At 41.6% G+C, this 25,439-nt stretch overlaps 2 protein-coding genes across 7 annotated transcripts in view; both read left to right on the top strand.

Moving 5' to 3' along the window:
• ST6GALNAC5 (ST6 N-acetylgalactosaminide alpha-2,6-sialyltransferase 5) overlaps positions 1-25,439 on the top strand; it is a 415,010-nt gene that overhangs the window by 122,838 nt on the left and 266,733 nt on the right. The gene's annotated exons all lie outside the window — the stretch shown is intronic.
• The window catches only part of ST6GALNAC3 (ST6 N-acetylgalactosaminide alpha-2,6-sialyltransferase 3), a 285,530-nt gene that overhangs the window by 146,181 nt on the left and 113,910 nt on the right, over positions 1-25,439 (top strand). Inside the window, exon 1 of one of the 6 annotated variants that reach the window (XM_082227315.1) lies at positions 17,999-18,019. The exons of the other annotated variants lie outside the window; for them this stretch is intronic. The gene's annotated coding sequence lies outside the window, so the exon portion shown is untranslated. Of the gene's footprint in view, positions 1-17,998; positions 18,020-25,439 lie in introns of those variants that run through there. 6 annotated transcript variants of the gene reach the window in all.

The following is a 25,439-nucleotide window of genomic DNA, read 5'->3' as shown; positions in this document are numbered from 1 at the left end:
GTGATATTCAAAAGTAGCACAGAATGGTGAACAGAAGGAAGGCTTGGAAAGGTGGATCTAGAGAACCAGATTTACACCATGGAGTCACTACAGAGTAAGTGTAAGCTTATTGTTTGAACACAGTGCAGTGTAGCAGTTAGAGTTTTGGACTAGGATGTTGGGAGACCAGGGTTCAAATTCCTACTCAGCCATTAAGCTAACTGGTTGATCTCGGGCGAGGCATCATCAGACTAATTAACCTCACAGGGTTTTCTGAGGATGAAATGGGGAGGAATACTGTAGTGTCATTCCTCCTTGAAGGAAAAGTGAGATAGAAATGTAATAGATATAGATGATAGATAGATAGATGATAGATGATAGATAGATAGATAGATAGATAGATAGATAGATGATAGATAGATAGATAGATAGATAGATAGATGATAGATAGATGATAGATAGATAGATAGATAGATAGATAGATAGATAGATAGATAGATAGATGATAGATAGATGATAGATAGATAGATAGATAATAGATAGATGATAGATGATAGATGATAGATAGATAGATAGATAGATAGATAGATAGATAGATGATAGATATAGATAGATGATAGATAGATAGATAGATAGATAATGATGATAGATGATAGATAGATAGATGATAGATAGATAGATAGATGATAGATAGATAGATAGATAGATAGATATAGATAGATAGATAGATAGATAGATAGATAGATAGATAGATAGATAGATAGATAGATGGATGATAGATAGATAGATAGATATAGATAGATGATAGTTGATTAGACAGTTTCACTGAGATTGTGTCAGTCATGTTTGTTTGTTTGTTGACAGTATTTATAACCTGCCCTTCACTGGAAGGTCCTGGGGCAGAAAATATAAACATGAAAAAACAGATTTGCATTATAAAGGCTGAAACAAAACACACCAACACAAATCTCCATAAAATCACAAAACCATAAAGCTACAAGGCGGCAGCAGCAGCAAAAATGAAAGCTCAGTGCACCTCACTCGACCCTAGCAGCCTGGACAAAGAAATGCCAGAGTTCCAATGCAATGAGAAAAGCTGGGATAGCTGGAACAGGTTATAGAAAAGTAGCATCCACCTCCAATGCTTTGCCCACTTTCTACCTTGGGTAGATGACGGCAATATAATCAGAATGCTGTTTTCTCTGGCTAACGCATATCAGCTGGTGCACATATCTAGTTATGACTTCAATTGGCTGGATCTGTACCCAGTTGATACAACTGAAAGCACCTATGGTTAAATGGCATGCATCTCTTCACCATCCCTGGACTGCCTTTCTGTTAGTGCCATGAGTAGTCACTTCAGCAACCCAAGAAGGTCTCAAATGCTATGTCATAACCCCATCCCCAGGAATTCGTAAAAATGAGAATTGTTGTGATCTTTTTTTAAGGTAGGGTTGCTCAGCCTGACGACAACAACAATTTATTATTTATACCCTGCCCATCTGGCTGGGAAACACAGAACACTAAAATGCAGTAACCTATTAAACATAAAAACTTCCCTAAACATGGCTGCCTTGTCTTCTAAAGTTTGGTAGTTGTATTTCTCTTTGACATCTGGTGGGAGGGCGTCCCACAGGGCGGGTGCCACTACCGAGAAGGCCCTCTGCCTGGTTCCCTGCCTATCCAGATGTTGCTGCAGTTCCCATCATTTGTAACCATAGACTGTTACAGTGCAATGCTATGTGTCTCCCCCAGCCCAGAAGTAAGTCCAGTCCAGTTCAGTGGAATCTCTTCTTAGGTAAGTGTGTATAGGAATACAGCCTTAGTTTCTCTTCTTTCGCCAGCTGAATGTGCTTCACAGTATTAGGGTGCTAACATAGGGTGGATACGAAACTGCAGTGATGCCAGTCCACATATTGCTTGGCTTCTAAGAAAACATTTTATTTGTCTTTTCATCTACCATCTTAAAAGCATGCTTGGTTGTTCCAAGTTGACAAGTTTACATGACTGAATGTTATTTCAGTAACTGTCAATGGACCAGAATAATTATTGAGTATGTCTGTCCTAGAAATATACAAATTCAATGGAATGTGTGCGAAGAAATGTATTCTTGAGATATTTGTAGAACGTGTAAAGGAACATCCCCAACGTCACAAAATTAAGCAGATTCCATTTCAGTGAGGTATTTAACCAATTAGGTTTAAAATAATTTCTGAAATGATGAAGAATAGCTTGGCTTTCTTTTTTCATGTAATTAATTTAGAAATCTATTTTAGTTTTCTTTCAGTCTCTTCCAGCTCTGCTTGCTATTAATTATTTGTCACTTGCTAATAACGTCCATTCCACCCATCAACGGAAATGGATGACTAAAAAAATAAATAAATCTAAAGTTAGATTGTTTATTTTATCACCATGTTTTTGCCTCTGTTAAAGCAGACTTCTATTTTAAAACAACAACAACAATACTTTTAACTTTAGAAATGATTTGACACTGGATTGATATAATTTGACAATGAATTACATAATGTCATTACTGTTTTATCTTGCACAAAGTATGAAACATTAGAACCTTGCAGTCTGTTTTTCTTCTTCGGGACTTGCATTGAAACAGGATCTGGCAATCTCAGAGTGAAATGTAGGTTTCAGAAGCTTGTCACTTGCTCTATTGTTTTGATATATTTAGCAGGACTATTTTGGTCTCTCCCCCCCCCATCTCTTCCCTTCCCCTTCTCCTTCCCCATGACATGTTTTCCCCATAGCTATTAGGAGTTTTTGGGTTCACACCTATGCATAACATGCTGTTCATGTGAATTAGGATGGGAAATGTGTTGAAATAACACATTAAAATGTCCAGCTGGCAGCCAATTCTGCCAACTGTAGCGAAAGGGACAAGAGAAGCCTTTGTAAACTTGTAGATCAAGTCCTTAAATATCCAAAGCACTTTTACGATGGTGATGATGATTAAATGAATTTGTGTCCTGCTTTTTAGAAATGTGTCATCCACAAAGTATCAAGCATAGTACACAGTTTTTAAAACCCCAATAAGCAAAACCAAAGCACAATACACAGCCTACAAAAGAGATGCATGTTCATATTTCTGTGAATAGCCGTGAGTGTTTCAACATCACTGCCCCCTGCTACATCTCCCGCTTCCCAAAAGCTGCTCCTAAATTTGGGGGCTCTTCATATCCCAGCCCCTGTGGTGAGCAAGTACAGGGGCCTTCTTTGAATCAGAGCTCGACTCCTTTGTGAGAAGTTTAAAATTATATCTGTGGTCATGCACATGTTTATATTAGTTAATTATCATACAACAGGAGAATGAAACCTTTTGTGGGCTTTCGCACCAAATCCCACATCCCAGGTTCTGTAATGAGATATGGCTTTCCTCTCTTACAGCCATATCCTGCATATCACTTGTTAATACAGGGCTTTCAGGGATGCAGGTGGCGCTTTGGTCTAGACCACTGAGCCTCTTGGGCTTGCCGATCAGAAGGTTGGCGGCTCGAATCTGCACAATGGGGTGAGCTCCCATTGTTCTGTCCCAGCTCCTGCCAACCTAGCAGTTCGAAAGCACACCAGTGCAAGTAGATAAATAGCAGGAAGGTAAACGGTGTTTCTGTGCACTCTGGTTTCTGTCATGGTGTTCCGTTGCACCAGAAGCAGTTGAGTCATGCTGGCCACATGACCTGGAAAGCTGTTTGTGGACAAACGCCGGCTCCCTCAGCCTGAAAGTGAGATGAGCGCCACAACCCCATAGTCGCCTTTGACTGGACTTAACCATCCAAGGGTCCTTTACCTTTTTTACTTGTACCTAATACAGAGCTTCACCAGCCAGACTAGCCTGCTTCAGGTTTAGGTAAAAATTAGTCTGAGAAAGCATTCCCTTTTCAGATTCCCTGACCTGGTACCCTCCAGGTATCATAGGCTAGAACTCCAGCCATCCACAACCACCATTGCCAATGGAGAGGCATGATGAAAACTGTAGTACAAAATGCCTGTATGGTACCAGTTTGGGGAACATTGCTTTAGAGACTGTGGCACACTAGAGGCAGATCAAGCTGCTACCCCTTTTGGGTCTTCTCTTTTAATCACCCTTGGGAAGCACATGACACTCACACAACCTCAATTTGGTAAATTTATTCCCTCTGTCGCCTTCATGGCACCATTTGAGAAGCAAACATTTATATGCAGAGATATTTTGTTGAATCAGAACTTCCATTCATAAGAGATGGGGACAGATATTTAGTGTTGCTTACCTGCACCCTAATTTGCTCCCATCTCAAGGTCCTATATCATTTTGGTTGGCTCGTCCATAACAATGGGAATAAATCACATGTCGCATGGATCCAAGTAGCGTTCCTAGTTGTGCCTTTGAAAGTCAGACTTCAGCTTCTGCTATAGATACGTTGTACAGATGGTTTTTTAATGTATAAAGCATTGTGCAGATGGTTTTGATGTATAATTCATGATTGCTCCTGAGTCTTCCCACTGCTAAGGGCACTCTATTGTTCATCCTTTCTTTTTTATGTTTTAGCTTATATGATTGTTATTGCCCCTCTGCCTTGCTTACAATATTCTGTATTGCTCTACAAAAGTCATTTATTAAGACATGAGTTATGTCTACCAAAGTGCTGTGCTTTTCTATATCCCAGCTTGGCACGGCGACACATGTAATTTAGAAATGAGTGCTATGTAAGAAGCCCTTTTTACATATTGGATTTTAGACGGAAGGCTGCAGCTTAGAAGGTATTAGCAGAGAGATTTATGATTGTGCAGTGCTATATTGTGGTGAAGATTTTAATTTGTGGAATAGGTCACTGAAGCTCAGAAAAGGCACCTGTAGCTATTTGTGTTAATTTAACAAAAGAATCCAGTAGGGTGTTAGTCCATAACTTAATTGCCTTGAGTAGAATATTTAACCTGACATTACAGTTTGTGCCTGTATAGGGTAACCGGAAGCTGCTTCCATTCCGATTTTATGTAGTTTAAGTTCTGATCCCAGGACTATGGAGAGCTGAAATTGACATCCTCCTATATATATTGGCATTCCTCTCATGCATAGAAGTCTGCAAGTTTCAGTTGATGCTGAATGCCACATGGGCATTCCCATATAGTGATGGGAACAAGTCTAGCCGCCTTCTAGGCTCACTTGCTCCCCACACCTCTCTTCCGGCTGGTCCATGCAGAAGAGTTTCACCTAAGTATTGTTCTTAATGACAGCTTGCCATGTCATTTGAACCCAATAAATATGTTTTTTTAAACCAACCAACCCACCCACCCATGGTTTATGTAGTCAGCATTTCAACAAATGATATTTAAGATTAACCACAGTTCAGGTTTAAATGTAATACAGAGCTGTGGTTAATTAAAATAAGAAGCAAACCCTTCCAATCTCCTCTTTGTGGCTGCTTTAGAGGAGTAGAGGAAAGGGAAAGCATGCAAGCTCAGGGAGAGGCTAGTCTCTCCCCTGTCATGGGAAACCATAGTTTACCATGATGCCCAAATACTGTCATTGTTTCCTAGCCACAATTTGAGGAACTGATTTCAACCTAAATATCATAGCATCTGCTCTTCTATTTTCCATTGTGCTCTTCAAGCCTTAACTCGGAGCAACTTCTTAAGATCAAGAAAGTTTGGATGGGGAAACAAGCATTCCCATTGACTGTTCTGTTCACCTGGAGTAACTTTCAGATGCACAATGGAGCCTTTTTATTATGGCTGGTGTGATTGGGAAAAGTCAATGTAAGCTGGTTGAGATTTTTAGATCATGCTTTCCTTGTTTTTAAATATAAAATCCTTTCACTCACCCCTCTCCTACTAGGACTGCAATGTCCCCTTGAGGCAGCAGCCTTTCTTTTGAACTTTCTGAAATGTGCCTGCTGCTGGAACTGCAGCAAGAGAGAAGTCACCATGAATAGTTCACTTAACTAGTATTCAGCAGATACAGTTCTCTCTCTGTTTAGCCAAAGGCTGCTTTGCATTTCCCTGAAACAGTTGTTTCATGTTATCTCTGTTCCTCCTCTGTAAAATGGCAATCGTCCTTACCATATTCTGTTTCTACCAAGCTGCTGTAAATACAAAAGCCTTTTACAGATCACACTGCTAAGCATTATAAAAATACTGAAACAGGGAAGTACTTCACAGATAAACGGCAATGTGTTTTATTTATAAGACACCTTTGTTTTAGAGCAAAAGCAGCTTCAGAACAGATTAGGCCGCATCCCAACATCGATTTAAGCATCTATTGATTTCAATGGAAAGTGCACCTTCTTTTGACTTGCTGCATTTCAGAGTCCCTCTGTTTTATTTGATGGCACTAATGTATTCATTCAAAATGGCACCCTGCCATTGTGTAATGGTTGGCTGCATGGATGCTACATAACAATCCAGGATGCTCTTTGCATAACCCTCTATGTAAAAGAGAGGAGACGTGAAAATTACATTCATATAGTTCAATGGAAACAAGCTAGCCATTTCTCAGTGATGAATTAGAGGACCAGAAATAAACTGGAGGGCTAGGAACTCCACTTCCGACCAGTTAATTTTGTGAGGCAGAAGACACAAATCTGCTGATGTTTCCAAAGTTTGTTGTTGCCGCCACGCTCACAAGAGTGTGAGGGGTGCTAGTAAGTGCCGTACAAATAACACATTTATCCTGCTACAGTTGCCAACCTTCTGAAGTGAATGTGAAAAGTGAAGATAACAGCAAAGTTGCAATCACTTTAAGTTGCCAGGAAGAGGTTTCTGGAAATTATCAAAGGCTCTTGTTAAAAACCAATAATTGATGAGATTGCTGTTTTCTTTGTAAGAAGTAGTTAATAGGCCACTGTTATCTCCTACAGTTTGTATATTTGGTATATTCAGGTGCAATATTTTGAACCTTTCCTTCCTTTTAACAACACCATTTGAAATGAAGTGGTTATAGCAGGGTCCTTGTGATGCAATATATTTTTGTGCTTAGTCCTTGAAGTGTTTTGTTTTTCAGACAGCTTCACTTTCTTCATTTTGTGAGATGATTTACAGTTCCTTCTGCTTGGCCTCTTCCTCAATGCCATGCTTTCTTTCATTATAAATCAATCGAGTGGATGAAGCAGTATAAAATCCTTTCCAGAAATCCAGATAAATTATATCCACTCTTCTACCAGTGTGGAGATACACTCAAGAAATTCAGCAAATTTGTCATACATGATCTCCCTTTAAATAACCTCTTCTTACTGACCCTTAACTGTTCACTGAAACCAGAATGCTTTATCACTGCGATAACTGATGGGTGAAATTTTGCAATCTGAAATCCTTCTAGGAAAGAAACTTTGATCTGATTGTTTCTCAGATCCAAGGTTGCTACAGTGGATGGAAATGGTAGCGGGGTTCAAAGCCATCTCTACAATATGCAGCTAATGGGGCATGGCCTCTAGACATGCTGGGGCACCAGCATATTGTGAGAGTTCTGTTTTCTGCACTTGCCTCAGAAGTACCAGTGCAAGGCTTCTTCCTACCCTGGACAGCTCCATACAGGGCTCTGAGCAGGGCTCAGCTGTTGCTCCAAGGGCAAACATACTCAGTCTGAACCTTCAATAAGCACCTCTTAACTCTCAGTTGCTAGTTCCTTTAGTGAGAAAAGTGTCTCTGTATAAAATGGCCCATTTTGCTTTAGCAGTCATTGACTCCAACAGAGCAGGAGAGAACGTAGTTCCACTAGGGCTTCTGAGCTGAAATCCTCAGCACCAGAAGAGGGCAGCACATCATCCTCTGCCTGCAAAGACACTGGCACAAAAGGCTTCTCTTGCTTTTGGCTGCTTATATGCCTCTTGGAATAGCCCTGAGATCTGTTTCCTCTCTCACTCCAAATCACTAGCCTCTTGAGAGAGAGGTGTCTGACGCCAGGATCATGGCAGTATAGTTTCATATTAGGAGGACGCATTGATACAACACTACCAGTGGTGTAATTTGGTTTAGGTTAACTTCCTTCAAAGCCTGTCTCCATTAGTGTTTCTTTGGCCTAGAATAACGCTCCCCTCAAATCCCACTTTCTATGCAGCTATACTTGTTGCTACTCCACATTCTTTTGCTTTAGCTGGCCTTCATAATCAATACACCTTTGTAGCCACTTCTGTTCTCTCTGTATTTGGCTTCTTTTCTGGGCTCTGCTAGTTGCAGCTTTTACACAGCTGCGGCAGCTGCCTCAGTTCTTGGCTGACAGGGCATTGTGCTTATTCCCAGTCTTCAATCTCCTTTCCACTTTCGGCACCACCTCTAGACTTCCTCCTTTTCCTCCTTTTCCTCCTCTTCTCCCTGCTTTGCCTTTTCGCTAACATGCTGTTTTTTTGGCTGGTTTCTGCTTCTAATGCTTGCCTATCCTGTGGCGAGCTCACAGTGCCCATTTTTTGTAGGTTTTGGTTTGATTTTTATCTGCTTTTAATTTGTTGTGGTGGTTTATAGTTTTGATGTATAAGCAACTCTGTTTCTTAGTCACCATGGGGGCACACACGTTATAAAGGATGGTATAGAATTCAGTAAATACATACATACATAGTCTTTGCACCTAGCCTACCTGCTACTAAATTCTGAAATACTGTAATCATTAAGGGAAACTATGGCTTACAATTCAAATGTTTCCTCCTCTTCCCTTTCCTTCCTTCCTTCCTTCCTTCCTTCCTTCCACACTGTACACCAGCTCTGTCCTTGCTAAGAAAGTGAAAAATGCACTCTGTCTTCTGCTTTTCAGATTGGGCCACAGTAGGGATTCTCTTAGACCACAGGGCAGCTTGTATAAAAGAAACACTTTTCAGTACTGCTGACACTGTTAGAAAGCTTACTGAAGCAATTGAAGGCAGAACCATTTCCCCAAGAATCCATGTATGAAGGTCAGTTACCACCTTGACTTTCTCACTGATTCAAAGAAACAGTGAAGGGGAGGAGGGGATATGCTCTTTCGCTGAACCAGCTATGACATAAATCCCTCAGCATAATCATTCTATTTGTACAGGCAAGCACTTGTCTTCCTGTGTAGTTTGCTGCTGGATTCTTAAACTTATACCGGAACACAGGTGACTGTGAAGACACTCCAGCCCAATAATTGGTTGATCACTACATCGTGCTAATGAACTCAGAGACCTGTGGCTGGACTGAATGGCTTTTTGACCTGATTTAGCAGACCATGTCTTCTGTGGATATTGTCATTCCAGAAAAACTGTAGCCTTGTTCGGTTATTTCAAAATTGTATTTGTGGAGAGTCCTGTTTGTTTCACCTTGGCCTTCAGGAAGGTCTGAAGGAGGTTTGTAACTAAGTGTGTGTAGCTCAACAAGGCTACAGTCCTCCTACAATCACAGGTTCCTGATCACAGGGAGCACTGTAACTGCATTTAATCTCCCCTTTCAGACCTGTCTGCTCAGCTAGGGTAACTTGAGAATGTAGGGAGACAAGTTTGGCACTCAGAGCCCACAACCCCTCCATGGATTCAATGCCTGAAAAGCACATGCTGTTCAACCTGGCCTTTAATGCCTCTTTATGTTTAAGAATCACTTTTAACGTTATGAATTTCCTCTTCTAATTTGCACAGGGGGAGGGGAATATAAAAACTACCTATTCATAGTATCGCAATAGGAGGATCAAGCTGAGAAGCTTTCTTCAGACACAGTTTTTCTGCCTGAGAAATAGATTTATCTGTGCAGACATGGTGCATGCGTTTTGGACACTTCTTCCTACATGGAAGTGTTACCGGAACTTCACAGCCTTTTGAAGCAGCTCTTAAGATTTTGAAGTGGGTCTGACATCTTCACTGCCTTACTTTCAGGCAGGTCAGTGCCATTAATATAAATGAATTCATTACATTGTAAGCTTGGGGGCAGACGGGTCCTTCTTTATCTTTCGTCTATCTATAGCGCCTAGTATAGAGTAGGTGCCTTATAAATACTAAATGATAGTGATAATTACTCCATTGGTGTAAGATGAATATATTCAGATTTATAGTAGTGCTAGAAGTGATTTAGTTCACCTTCATTTATCTTCCTTTTTTAAAAAAAATGATTGCATTAATAGACTGTTACAGAAGCACATATACTAGCTGGTCTATAGCTTGACATTTTTCATATGAGCAACCCTGCTGAAATTAATAAGGAAGATGAACAGGGTCTAGGCCCAAGGCCTATTAAATGTTATTATGCAGTAGATTTTTTTAAAGTAATAATTACATTTCTTTGTACTGATGTACTATTACACTTCTTAAGTCTTTAAATGGTGTGTGCGCGCTCAGCGTACACACACAAGCACACACAAAGATTTTCGCTTTTACAACACAAAAGGAAGAAGACATATGACTGAGAAATATTGAAGAGGCTGATTGTGTTGAAAACAGAAATCTCCAGCACTGCTTAAATTCCTTTTACTTCCATAGAAGCTGTAATTTTGCAATTTTATGAACAAGCCCCACCAAACTCAGTGTGGCTTAATTCTGAATAGACATGTATAGAACTGAGTAGACATGGATAGTAAAAACCTGTAATGGAAGTGTTTGCTGATGCACTAGTTTGTTTTATAATGCAATTCTGCACCAAAGGTGTGCATTTCAATTTTAAAACATGCAAATGGGTGACTTGGACTGCCTTTGGGCATACCTATTAATGCAAAACTAGCTTATGAGTAAACCGATACCATAATAAACATTTGCTCTGACTAGCTCACATCTGTGCTGACAACTTTAGATTGAATGCTCATTTCAAACTGAATGTGAGCAACTTACTGAGGCTATAGACTTTTCCAAGGCTAAATAAAGCATTAGGAAACATGCCAGATTCAGCTTCCTCTTTCAAGAATGTGATGCCCTGAAGGAGACCTTTCAGTTGAATTTGCTAAGTATAAATCCTGTTATTTGATTAATTGTAACACGATGCTGAAAAAATATATTGTGCAGATAGTCCTGTAACAAAGTTCATCAAATCACATAAAGATTATAATAAAATACAAAGTCTTTGAAGATTTGCCAGTTTCTCTGGTTTGACTTCGACACCAGATTGGCTGCCCCTGAATTAGAACTTAAAACGTTTGTGGTACTTATTTATTCCCACTACTGGTGAGACTTGCTCCAAAGAGTCAGTTTCCTGCTTTTGGGGGGTTGGACTGTTGTAGATGTAGTGGAAAATGCCTGGTTAAATGCCAGGGTGTTTGCTTCAAGTCTTAACTGGGGGAATCAGATGATAGACACAAACTAGTGCATTCATGTACACTATTGAAGAGCTAACATCACATTCCAGTTCTTGATGCTCAGGCTGTATATTAATGGAAGCAGCTGAGCTACACAGATTTAGGTATCCCATGGTAAGTGCTGTCAGAGGTGGCATCTGACACATCAAAACCCATCGTTTCCTTCCTGGCCCTTGAGGAATTTTATGGAGTTAACTAGAAAAAGAATCTGAAACAGGTAGAAAAAACAAGATGTGGTTGATACACATAGTATTTATACGCATTGCTATTGCTTTCTAAAACACCCTCATAATTCCCTGTTCATGGTACACCTGAGCATTTGCACATCCCAGTTAATAACATCTTTATTTATTTCTCTGTGCAGCAATTTACTGGTTTTGCATATCAAATATCAACAGCCTGAAAGCAAACAATGTGCGAAATGCAAATGCTATATTTGATCTATGTTTTGTGGGTCAAGTGGCACAGCTACTTGATGATATTAAAAGTCTCAAAGCTGTGTAGTTATTCGTTAACACTTTTGATATATTAGCCGCCAAATACCATTTCCTAATTGACAGGTACCTCTGCTGCCTGTCTTAGAAGGCAAACACATACTAATCATTTTAAGAAAAACCTGCCTAGCAGATGAAGTGCACAGACTGACATTCACATCCAAAAATTTTGAGCAGTGACCTTTATGGCTCTGTTTTCCGCAAGCAATTAATAGCACCGAATTGGTTTTGCCACTACTATTTTCATGGTGTGAGTTATAGCAAAGATCTTTGTCAGCATGTGCATTGGTCCTGCCCACACCTCCTATCCCTGAGTTTGGCCAGGTTATACAAGGGCAAACCCTTCAGCAATTAGGTTTCTCCTTTATGTGGAATAACTCAACATACCAATGTGCATTGGTAGCTGTGTAGAGCCACTTCACATACCAGCTGAATGTGCAGACAGTGATAAGCATGGGGCAGGAGGTGGGGCTAGCCCAGTGTCCTTCAACCTTGGTTCCTCAAGTGTGATTAAACTACAACTCCTGTCGTACCTGGCCACTGGCTAAGCTGGCTAGGGGTAATGGCAGCTGCAGTCCAATAACATATAGGGACCCAGGTTTGGAGAATAGTGGGCTAGCTTACATAGCTGCACAATGATGCTGAACCATGGCTGAAGGTTCATAGCTATTATGGGTTTTCTTTCTTCTGTGGCAGCATCACACATCTATCTTTGGATATACACCTCTTCGAGTTCTCTCCAGTGTTTTCTGTTGTTGTGCTTGCTGCATCCACCTAAGGCTGACGTTAATTTTAGATATTCCACCCCTTGGTCTTTTAAAATTGTAGGTTCTCCACACTAGCCGTGCTTTATTACTTCTATTTGTATATCATTCTCTTCTTTAAACATTAGTCTTAGCTAGAGCAATCTTCAGCCCACTGACCTCAGGTAAAATACTGTGTGCCAATATTAATTTCAGTTCCACATATTACATTGCCCATCACACAAGACTTTGTTTACTTTTCCACCTACTTACTTTGGCCACTTTCCCATGGAATTATTCTCAAACTCCTGAAATGGTTAAGATAACCATTACAGTTCTTCATTTGGGATGTTATTTGTGAAGGAGACCCAGAAGAAAAATTTTCTGAAAGTTGTCCAAGGTAAGGAGAACAAAGCCACCGTCACAATTTCCTGTCTGCTTGATTGATTTTTGCGAGTGACATACTAACTACTTTCTGTGAAAGTTAAAAGAGAACTTTTAAACAGCATTTCTTCATGTTTTATAGCCTATTTATATCAGTCAAGAAGAGAGGGGCAGGGTGGAAGGAGGCAAGTCTTTCATTTTCAGTGTAGATTGAAGCTTCTAAGCTGCGATTGAAGTAAAAAAAAGTTCAAATAAAGACATTCATACACACACTTACTGCTCTTAGTGTGAAGGATCTGAGGCATGACCGCATTGTCTGCTACAGTCATTAGCACAAGGCACAATCCAACATGTTCTGAGAAACAGCGGATGATTAACAGCCTCAAAACAGGATTGCAGGAATCGCACAAAGGTCCTCTACCTCTTCATAATCCACACACACAAACAAACAAACAAACAAACAATTAAGACCCAGTTTCCACCTAGATGACAGTATTGTTTTCTGAAACCCATGACAGTTTAATTTATGATGGCATCTGAAATATTACTGAATTCAGAATGCAGTCCTATACCTACCTACCTGTGAATAAGTCTCATTGAATTCAATGGTACTTACTCTTGAGTGGATATGTATAGGATTTTTTTAGGGTGGGGGGAGAAAGGAAGAAGAAGTCCCATTGGCAAATGAGGCACTGGATGCAATCCATTTGATTTATACAGAGAGGCAACCTGGTCATCAGAGCAGATGGAAGGACTAAATGCCACAGCAGGTTCTGGACCAGGGACTACTTGGTTGGAGATTCTACCAACTCTGGCCAAAGAGAAAAGATCTCAGACAAGACAGAGGTCTACAGCATCCATTTGGCATCTCCTGAGATCTAACACCCTTAACAGAAATATATTTTTTATATAAAAAAGAACACTATTTAATATTTGTTAGTTCAAACTTAACGTTCCCAGGGCTGTATAGTACATGACAAAATATAAAATATATGTTGCAAAGCCCATAAAGAAGCAGTTAAACCAGATATCAAAAACCAGGAACATTAGAATAACAAAGAAATTAGAAGCAGTCCAACAGTCAGGAAGCTCCCCTCAGCTGTGACCCTTCTCTCAATCCTCCCCCCCCCCAATATCTTTACCCCTTTATCATCTTCTTCTTTTTTCTGCATTTGACATCATTTCATCTCCTGCTTCACATCCTCAGATGCATTTAACTGTTGCCATGGCACATTTTTATGCTTGCTTCCTTTGGATCCCAGGGCCTGTTGATTTTACTCAGTGTTACTTTTTTCTCTGCCTCTGTCACACAAACACCCTGCTGCTGCTGACTCTGTATGAAGGCACCTCCAATAACACATTTCAGAGACTCATCTTTCCTTGAACTATTCGTTTACAGATTTAAGCCGTCACAAACGGATGTGTTTCTGGTTGCACCCTGATTTTGTCAAACTTCCTTAGGGAAGGTATTCCAGTCACCAAGGGATGAAAGAAAAGAAAATCATAGAATTGTAGAATTGTAGAGTTGGAAGGGACCCCAAGGAACATCTAGTCCAACCCCATACAATGCAAGTATGTCAACAAAAGTATCCACAACTGATGGCCATCCAAGCTCTGCTTAAAAACCTCCAATGAAGGAGAGTCCACCCCACCCCCCTGAAGGAGTCCATTCTACTGCTGAATTGCTCTTACCATCAGAAAGTTCTTCCTAATATTTAGTTGGAATCTCCTTTCTTGTAACTTGAAGACCCACAATATCCTTTTCAAATGTATTGCTGGTAAGTCAGGTTTCCCTCATCTTATATTTGTGCAGCTGGCTCTTCCTGCCTAAGTGTAGAACCCTACATTTGCGCCTATCGAAATTCTCCTCCTCCTCCTCCTCCTCCTCCTCCTCCTCCTCCTCCTCCTCCTTCTAGTTTTGGCCCAGTTCTCCAATATGTTAAGGTCATCTTGATCCCAATTCTGTCTTCTGCAGTATTAGCTACCCATCCCAGTTTGGTGTCATCTGCAAATCTGATTAGCAGCCCCTCAATACCTTCATCCAAATCTAAATGAAAGATGGTGAACAACAATAGGCACTGAACACAACCCCGTGGCACCCCACTTCTCACTTTTTCACAGGATGGTGAGGAACCATTAGTGAACCCTCTTTGGGTTCAGTCAGTCAACCAGCTACATAGCCACCTAACAGTAACCTTGCCCAGCCCACTTCTACCAGCTTCTCCACAACAATAGTATGGAGGACCTCTGTCAAAAGCATTACTGAAATCAAGACACGCTATATCCACGTTTCCCTGATCCACCAAGCTTGTAATCAGGTTTGCAATACTCTTAGCAAACACATTCTTGCCAGCTGCTGTGAGGCGCAACCCATCTCTCACCAGAAGTCCTCCCTCAAGGAAGCAGAGTCCATGGTCCAAGAAGCCAAACCCTTGCAGACGACACCACCTGTATAGCTAGTGGTTTACTTCCAGTATTTCTGCCTTTCTTCCTGATGAAAAGACCACCTGTGCCCCATGGACCTTCAGCTGCTTGCCCAGAGTCTCATAGTCCCTTGCTATATGGCAAAGATTGTGTCTGGCAGTATTGCTTGTATGCACATTGTCAGAGCTGCCCGAGGTCCCAGCTCACAAAGGACCAACGCCAGTTCGTTGTTATATACAAAAGTCTTTATTGAAGTTCAGTTTCGCTTTAACAGCCGCAGCGTGCAGCTCTACGTCTGAAACTCTAGACCGCCGAAGCTCCGTCTGAATCTCCTCCCCCCAGACACCAGTTTAAGACTCTAGCCTTGCTCCACCTCTTCCTCTGCTCTTTCCTTCTCTGGTTCTGCCTGTCAGCTGGGGTCTCGCCCTTCCTTGACTCTTCTGACGCTGAGTCCCCTGAGTCTTCCCCCTGCCTCCGGCGGGCTTTAGGACCTGGTTCCCAATCCGGGTTTTCTGCTGTCCCACGCGCCTGTACATTCAAACTTGGCGTGCGCGCCCAGCCGGCAACCTTCCTCCTGACCGTTACACTGCTCCTGTCACTGCTTCCCCCTTCGGGGAGGCTAGCTGGACCTGACCTCCCCTCCATTCCCCCACTCTCCAATAGAGGCGTGGTCAGCCCTGACTCATCTTCTTTCCCTGCTGGAGGAGACGCTGGCCCTGACACATGGGACTCTTCCCCTCCACTACGCTCTGGTGGGGAAGCTGGTCCTGATCTCCCGCTGCTGCTTTGGGAGTCCCCGCTGGCCCCTTGTTTCTGGTGTGTCTCCCCTGGGACCCCCCTTGCCCTGACCATCGGCGCCTCCTTCTGGGAATCTTCTGATTCGCTGGAGAAGCTCATGGAATCTCTCGGGCCACTGTCATACTCCCCTACGCTGCCCTCAGATTCTTCCCCTTTGCTCTCCATTTCCTCTCTCCCCTGTACCTCTGTTCCTGAGCCCCTGACACACATGAATCAGAAGGAGGGAGTTGTGGTCAGTGGGCTTTATAAGATGTGAGGAGTTTAGTTTGATTCATATTTTAATGTGAACCTCCCTAATTTGCACTCCCCAAGGCAATGTGCAAACCAAAATGCAGCTGTGTTTCAAAATTATCTGAATTTTGCATTTCACCAACCAAATAATGTGGAGGTGGGAGATAATATAAAATGCATACATTGATCAAAATAATGCATTGTGCTAGAGAAATTTGCTTGGAAAATATATATATTAGGAGAAATGTGCAATAAAAAGCTGACCGATTTTCACAAGGACTACAAACTCTTATAGAAACGTGATGAATTGAATTGAAGGTTGGAAAGATGAGAAAATAAGAGAAACCGAAATTGACAGATTTGTCAATCTCTACTTTCAAAGACACAACAGTCTTTCCACTAGTGCCAGGCATTTTAAACCTGTGTAATACACCACCCTGTAATCCATAAGGATGAAGGCTGGTTTAGAAAATTTTACAATAAAATGAACAAAACTTCTTATAGCAACTGTTCCCCGCACCTCAGGACAATGGCTAGCAGTTTCTGTGATTCTCCCTGTGCCCTCGCCCCCTAGAGAAAATTGTTTTCCATAAACAAAGTCAAGCAAGGCGTTTAAATTGTTTTGTTTCCGTAGCGAAAGTGATGCTAAATAATTAGGGCACTGATTATCTTTTTCAAACATGGCATACTCTGTAGTAAACCTGCTGAAATACACTGGCGATTGTCACAGCTAATTACCATTTGATTTGAAATATGCACAAGTGAGTGGGAATAGAAAAGCAACTGCGCTGAATAGCTGGTCACCATATCAGGCTTTCCCAAACAACATTTAATCCAATTCATGTCAAACAGGTACAAGTGAAAGGTATTGTGGGATTAACCAGGTCTGCCAAGATAAGAGCTCTGCTCTCTGCATTTAGCTTGGTAATGCATAGGTGAAGGAAGAGAGGCAAACCTTTGAGCGAACAGGTTGCTTAGAGCAGCTGCTGGGTGCTTTGCCCTTTTCAAATGCACTCTGAATAAAAATGAAAACCACACTACTTGTTTTTGGCCATTAGATAGCATTATCTGTATGGAATGCCAATTCATATCTCCTCATGCTATGTGTAGTTCTCACATATGGGATTTTAATAACCTTCATGCTGTGCTATGAATTTGTGAGTGGGCCCAACAGAGGAAAAGCACCACAGGACTTCTATTTTTTCATTATTGCTCCTTGGGAGAGAGAGAGATAGAAGAAAAGGGGTGGCGGTGGCATTTCTGCAACGATCGTGTGGCAGAATTCATATTATTTCTGCTGCCAGAGCACCCTCGCTGCTAGTAAAGTTGGGATAAGCACAGTTTTATTTGCAATTTATTTTGCATCCTGGATAAATTATTTTTCACAATCTTCCATACCAATCTTATGATGTCACAGTTGCAGCTTTCCTTTTCTGATTGCATTTTCTGTATATGGCTGTATCCCCACAATGTAATACATGTCACATCCTGATCTCGTACTGAATACATCCTTTTAACCATGACTTCCTGTTTTCCAGGCTAGGTGCATGCCTTTATGACTGATGGCCGTAGGGTTGTTTCGTTGACTTTTGCTTTAATATAGACAGAACTCTTCGTGCTAGCTATGCAATAACATACATTCTTGGTGGGAATTTGGTGTATGATTCAACAATGAGCATTGACTTTCCACATTTGCAAATAAGGAGTTGTTCCACGATGTTTCTTTGTGAGTCAAGGCCCCGCTCCACGCTTGGTGATGAAATAAGGTACATGGACACAAGTATTTAGGTTAATGGGCTAAAAAAAGGCCACAACTTTATTGGTGACAGAATGTGAGTGGTATTGGCTTAGGCATTGGATCTGAACAGACGAAACTTGACTCCTGCCTGCTCTGCTGGGAGTCACACAAGGGTTAACAACCTGTAGGGGGAACTTGTGGGTGCAAATCAACTGGAAGCTTTCCCCTAGAGTTACCAGAGGGTCATGCCATGGCCCTAGCCACCACCTGAGCATTGGACAGGAACCACGACCACCGGATTCCTTTAACAGAATACCCTTCAAAGGGAGGGGTAGGTGATGGCCACAACACACAACGCATTTTCCTCCCCTCCAACACACAACGCATTTTCCAATGCCTAACCGCCAAACCTTACAAAGTTGTAACAATTTGCTACGAGGTAGGCAAAAAACCAAGTGGCTGGTGCCAATCTGCCAAGTGGAAAAAATTCCTACCAGGCCCCTTCGACAACCAAGGCAACCAACCAAAGTCCATAGCAAGGTCAGGAGCTGAAGCAAAACCTAGAGGGAGGGCAGGAGGCTGATCCGTGGAAGCTGGAAAAGCAAGGGAGAGCTCACGAGCCCACGGCTGTTTAAATCCAGCTAAACCATGCCCCGCCCCCCAGTGAGCCGGATTGGCTGGCTGAGGGGCATGACGCGGGCCCAGGGCTCCAGTGACACAGGAAGCCTAGCCACGCCCCCTGTGACTGCAGGAAGCGATTCCTGCTCACAACCCCTCCCCTCTGGGAAGAGGAGAGGCTTACTCATTTGGAAAAAGCATTGCAATTACTTGCAGCCAAAATATGTGATACTTTAAATGTGTGTTTGCATCTAATTGCTATTTTAGTATAGTTTTGTTGTGGGACAGCTAACCTGTAGTCCTTGTGATGTTGCGGACCTCTGGCTCCTATCAGCCCCAGAGAGCATGGTCAGGAAAAGCCAGCTGGGGGGGGGGGCTGTCATTGCTGTTTACTGGTTATATCAGGAGCACGGCAGAGGTGAGGTCAGAGTGACTCATGCACTGCACGGGAGTGCCAGGCAGTGCCCCAATGTCCCTTCACCTCACCCACTGCCAAGTCCCTTCCCAGTCAGTAGTGAAATGGAGTACCTTTGCAAGGTCTGACTATTTTAAGCTAGTCAAGTCCCAAAAATATCAGAAGCCTACCTCACACATACTCCTGCTGATATGTAACAAGTGACTCCTGTCTGTACTTTCCAGAAACAGTTGAAGACATATTTATTTTTGACAAGTTTTTCCAGTTGGATGAAAATACCCCCACCTCAGATATTCATTTTCTACTGTTTTAGACCATATCCAGCTATTTTTTGTACTTTTTTGATCTGTTTTTATAATGCACTTTTAAATCATCTTGACACACATGTGGGTGTGTCACCCACCCACCCACCCACACTTCCTTTTCTGTAACATCGATAGCTCCAGTGTGTATGGAAGCTCCACATTCAAGCTTGAATTTTTGTCAGAGATTTCTTATTTGTTTGTTATTATTATTATTTATTATTCTCAGGAGGGAGAAATTCATTGTGTTTTACTCCCCTTAGAGTCCGCTGTTTTTTAGATAATGAGGATGTAAGATGAAACATGGCTTACAAAAAAAGAAGAAGCCAGTAATAAAGCAGCAAAAGAATAATTTTTAAGGGCTTGCTGGTTGTTTATACATTTTCCTTTCAAATCAACCTCCCACAGATTCATTTTGGCGCTTTGCCTAACTTCAGGGTGAAATTGTTTTTGCTCCATTATTTACAGAGAATCAGCCATCATTTAGGACTTCACGGTTGTCACCCGTTTTGCACATTACAGCTACTCAGAGCTCTGTGGAGGCATTGTGGCATAACGCAGATCCTCCCATCCAAATGGGAGGCCCAAAGGAGATTGGTTTGAAGGAGAGTCTGCTAACTTTTAGTAGCAAAGTCCAAGCAGAGACTCTGAACCAAAACACTGTTCTTTATCAGGACATACTATATCTTCCCTCTGAATAACTGCATCTCATTGCTTAATTTGTTATGGGCGTAGTGCAAATCTGTGACTAAGTATGAATACAGAGGACCTCAGATAAGGTAACATTGCGTAACATTGAATGTTATTGTTATATGCTACCTTTTGGGACATCTTTTCATTAGAAAGGTAGGTGTTGGATAAATATTATCATAAATAAATCCAGTACATAGGAAGCTGGCAGCAGGTATTTTTGATAAAGTTATTATTATTATTTATTAAATTTGTATTCTGCCCTATACCCGTAGATTTCAGGGTAATTTACAACATAAAATCACAATACAAAAAAACACAAAAATACACAATAAAAAACAAAGACAATCCAATAACTCCCCACTTTCATGACATATTTGAAAGAGGCATCGGATGTCAATCAGCCAAAGGCCTGGTTACAGAGGAATGTTTTCATCTGGCACCTAAAGGTGTATAATGAAGTCCCCAGTTTAACTTCCCTGAGGAGAGCATTCCACAAATGGGGAGCCACTGCTTGTGGAGGAGGCACAAAAGATCAGGAGATGATCTCAGGGTCCAGTTAGGTTCATATGGAGATAGGCAGTCCTTGAGGTATTGCGGTCCTGAGCCATTTAAGGCTTTATAGGTCAAAACCTCCTCCTCCTGGTACTTTTAGGCCCTGGGAGGTGGTAGTGGAGGTATGGAGTGTCTCAGCAAGCACAAGTACAAGGTGACTGAACAGATGGCTGTCTCAATGCACAAACAGGTTCCAGCCTTTGCAGTCCTGTGTTTGTATGGAACTGGCTGTGCCATGCTTTGACTACTGCCTCCTGGTGCTTCAAATAATCCATGCCATCTGCCGGTTTCTATAACAACTAGCATTTCCTTCCTAGAGAACTATCTCATTGGCTGGCCCTGCGTGCCAGTCATAGTGCCCAAGCTGTGTTGAGTATTGACCCTATGTTCTGCCTATAATTTTAATTACATGTTTTTGCACATGTAAATGAACAGTCACATCTGGAATGTCTTGTATGAATTGACAACAGTAGGCATACATCTTTCACTATTATTTCCTGAAAAATCATTCCACTTAGCCCATTTCCTACAAGTAATGGTGAGGTGTGATCCTACAAAATAGTTTACTTTGGGGGTAGGTGGATGTAAGGACCACAAGTTTCACTCCCACGGCCCTACCATATTTAATGCCTCTGAGGCTAAGTGTGGCTTGGCTCTTAGCATTTATAAATGTGAATTTCCTCATGCATAACACTTTCAGCTGTTAAGTTAAATGCAATAGGGCAGACACATAGTACAGTGGTACCTCAGGTTGCAGATGCTTCAGGTTACAGACACTTTAGGTTACAGACTCCACTAACCCAGAAATAGAACATTGCCTCAGGATGAGAACAGAAATCGTGCTCTGGCGGCACGGCAGCAGTGGGAGGCCCTATTAGCTAAAGTGGTGCTTCAGGTTAAGAACAGTTTCAGGTTAAGAACGTACCCCTGGAACGAATTAAGTTCTTAACCCGAGGTACCACTGTACAGCTTTGTGTGCCATACTAGTAGCAATTTAAGCTTGCCTTTTCTAATGAGGAGTTGCACTCAGCAGTATGTATTAATAATTTGTAGTGGATTAAAACATCGGACACAATCCAGTAAAACAGGGGTGACCAACTCACAAGAGTCTGTGATCTACTTACAGAATTAAAAACTGTCAGTGATCTACCCCCTTTTTTGGGGTGCAGGTCTAAGTTGTTGAGGTTTTTTAGGCAGGAGGAAGGCCCATTTTTAGGGGTGCAAGGCAAAAAAGGGGAGCTTCTTTTGGGGGAGCCACTGATCTATCTGTTGGACGTGTCTGCAGTAAAACAAAGTCACAATACCAACAGATGAGGGGGTCGGGTTTCCCTTGTGTGCCTCTGTTCATGGAGCCTGGGGTAGGCTAAATGGGAGGGCTTTGTATCCTCCCTCATCCCCATCTGATCTTCTTTTCTACGCTCTTTGGTGCAAGTTATTTGAATCAATGTGAGAGGGACGACCGGGTGAGATGCAGGAAGTGCCCACACCAACGTCCCATCTGCAGGCTTACTCAAATGCAAGTAGGATGAAAGGATGGGCTGGATGGTGCCAGAGGCAAAGGACAAGATGGTGTGCCCTCCTCAATCCTTGCACAGAAGCTGACCAGACTGGCAGATTCTTTCACCAAAAAGCAGCAGATTAGCTTAAGGGGCACATGATAGTAATTCGTACAGCTTTGCCCTCCAGCATTTTGCCACTGTTTCCTACCCAGGCCAGTCCCTGTCATTAGGCAAAGTGCAGGAGCTTTCTCAGCTGAAGATGTACATAAAATGAGGAGCACCAATGTTGTCCTTCACTCAGAGCATCAAAAATGGTTGGTCCTTAGGGTATGAATTATCTTTGTCTGAATATCAATTGTAATTTTTATTTTAATGAATGCAAAACTAATCTGCAATAAAGGTGCCCTCTACAATAAACATCACCTAGATGTTGAAGCATTTAGCCTTCAGGTGTGTGGGAGTTGGGGAAAGGAACCAATAGCCTGGGATCTTGGTTTTCGTTGGTAAGCTTTCATTTTAGACTTTTCCAAAACAATTTTAATTATTGGATCTAGACTATAAAAAGATATTTTGCAGCAAGTTCTTAAGTATCTGTGGAAAGCATGCTTTGCAAACCTTGTTCAACCATTTAAATGCACTACAAACAGTCCCAGTATGACAGCGAGGGAAGCAGAAAGGTACATACATGGCCAGTGGTGTGCATGTGTTTTCTTAAAAGATAAAAATGCCTAGTAATTAAAAACATAGGACTTCAGCATCTTATTAAGGTTTGTTTGTGGGGTTGTTGTTGTTTTTTGGACAAAATGCATTTTAAAAAAACACTGCAGGCATAATATTACTATAATAATCCTTTTTGTTATTCTTGACATGGATTAATTTCTATTCAGGAAAAAACGGATAATTAACATTTTAGCTTATCACTTTCTGTCCATGCATACAAAACAATCTGTTAGCTGGTCTTCCAAGAATAACTAAATTAAATAATGAGTTTAGAAAGCAATGGAGTTCCAGTGAATTAGAGGTTACTTTATGGCTTGTTCCCAGTTCTTGGGGATCTGTATTTTCCACTTCCAGCTTCAATAGCCAACTCTGCAGTTTAATTTATTTGCAAGGTTTGCTTCTTAATCTTACTTCCCTTTCTTAGATCAGATCACAAATAAATTGACCCGAAGCAAGAGGTAGAGCTCATTTTGGAAATATTCAAGTGATTTATATTTTGCTGAAGGGAATCCACTCACGTTCTTGTAAGGAGATAAGATGGGCTTTGGTTATGTAGAGGTCAGTCTGATAAGTTCCTAGAGAGAGAGAGTGCTGAGCGGTATAGATACGTGTGTGTGTGCGCGCGCGCACGTGCGTGCGTGCACATACACACACACACATTCCCATGGACAGCCTGGCATATGAGGATTTGCTGATGATCAGGGTCCCTCTGACTGGTATGTTTGGAACTAGGTTGGAGTTTTTCTTTCACAGACATGAGTCAGGCTTATTTAATTAAACCTCCAAAAGCTGCTTGTTCTGCTGGCATTGTTCAACCTTCCAAATAGTAATAGTGTACTATGAAATCTATACCATTTACCATTTTTGTCACTGAAATGCCATTGTTGGAAATGGTGTAGGTAGGCTCTTGGGCTCTTACATTGCTTCCAGTCATGGACAATGCCTCGCTTAGGAATGGGTAACTGCCATCCCTGGCCATTGACCATGTTAAGTGGGACTGATGAGAGTCAAAATCTAACAATCTCTGGAGGGGTCCAAGTTCTGCATCCCTAGCCTAGCATGAACTCACAAGTACGTCCTACTTGAGTACGGTCTGCCATTTCGCTCTCTCTCTATGTGTGTGTGTGTTTGTGTGTTAGAGAACAGAAGGGTCATGCCTTTCAGTACAGATGTAATTATATGGCTTCATTGCCCTGTTCAACTCTGTGAAACTAGCAGCCAGAGTGGAGGCACACCCAATCATGTCAGGGCCTCTCTGAGTTCCTTGCACTTTTGTTTGTGGGTTTGGTTTGTCTACCATTTGCCTTGTTTGTTTTGCACCTCAGTGGACTAAAAGGAGAAGGCAGGATACTAGACCTTTTTTGGGAACTAACGGTTGCTAAAAACAGGGTGGGGGGAATAGATTCCTTCTTGCTTCAGGAACTGCGGAGATGGTTTGGGTTTCCTAGACCATAGAATTTCGAGGTCCTTAGAATCTTCAGGCATGTGGCGAATGCTGTGATCAAAACATCCCCTTTGCTTGTGTGACATCCCTCAGTGTGGATTATGTATTTTATAACATTCACTCCCATTTTAGGGAATTGTGCATGTACACCCTTGACTCATCCAGATTAAAAGAACAATCACCAACCCAGAATAATTTAAGAAATTGTGTTCTCTATCCCCCACTCTTCTCTCTGATTCATAACAGGACCATCCTTTCTCAGAAGTTATTTTCTCTCTAACTACCTCAGGAACTTTGAAGAGCAGAGTAAGCACATGGGGGGGTCCTCCTTTTCCTTTGATGTGCCTGCTCCTAAGCTGAGGTACAAAGTGAACACTAGCAGGTTGTGTAGCATATGGTTTATGTCCTTGGGGAGACACATTGCTGCATGTGGCTTTATGTGAATGGGCGTAACTACCCCCAGTTTCATTATTCTCAATAGCACTAATGAGATTGAGAATTCTCATTTCACCCGTGTGCTGGTAGGGAAAAGCTCTCTTTTAACTGCCCTAATTATAAGCATGACTGTGGTTCAAGCGTTGCAAGGCTGCACAGACCTTATGAGCTTGGTTAGGAATACCCTTGGAGAGGTGAGGGGTATCATCACGTTCAGCATCATTTCTGAGAGACTGCTTTCTTCTTTGCCAACCTGGTGCCCTCCGGGTCTTTCAGACTACAACTAGATGGGACTGATAGGAGTTGTAGTCCAGAGGACTCCAGGTAAGTGAAGACTGGACTACATGCATATAGAACTCTGCAGTTGAATCCCTAGTCACATGCACTATATCTATGCTGATGCAGTGTGCTCTGTTACAAGCTATGCTGAATGCATAAAAGAACAGGGGCAGGGTACACCATTCCATTCCCCCATCAAAACGAATACAATAAATATAACTCTTCTGCACAGTTCTCATGTTAATAATGTGCACTAGGAAATCTTTTTTTTTTTTAAAAAAAATGATATTTTATTAATATTTCACAAACAATAAAAACAAAATCCAACATTTAAACGTTTATGCATTTAACCTACAAAAACAAGACAAATAAAAATACACAGTAAAGAGATAGTTGATGGAGGAAAAAGGAAGGAAAAAAGATAGAGAATAAAAGATAGAAACAAAGAGAAAGACCAATAATCAGAGCTAGAAATGAGTTAATATTTTCAG

The sequence above is a fragment of the Podarcis vaucheri genome, assembly GCF_965113315.1.
Source record: "Podarcis vaucheri genome assembly, chromosome: 6".
Taxonomy (NCBI): Eukaryota; Metazoa; Chordata; class Lepidosauria; order Squamata; family Lacertidae; genus Podarcis; species Podarcis vaucheri.
Note: the sequence above shows the minus strand (reverse complement) of the source record. Positions and strands in the feature narration are given on the sequence as shown.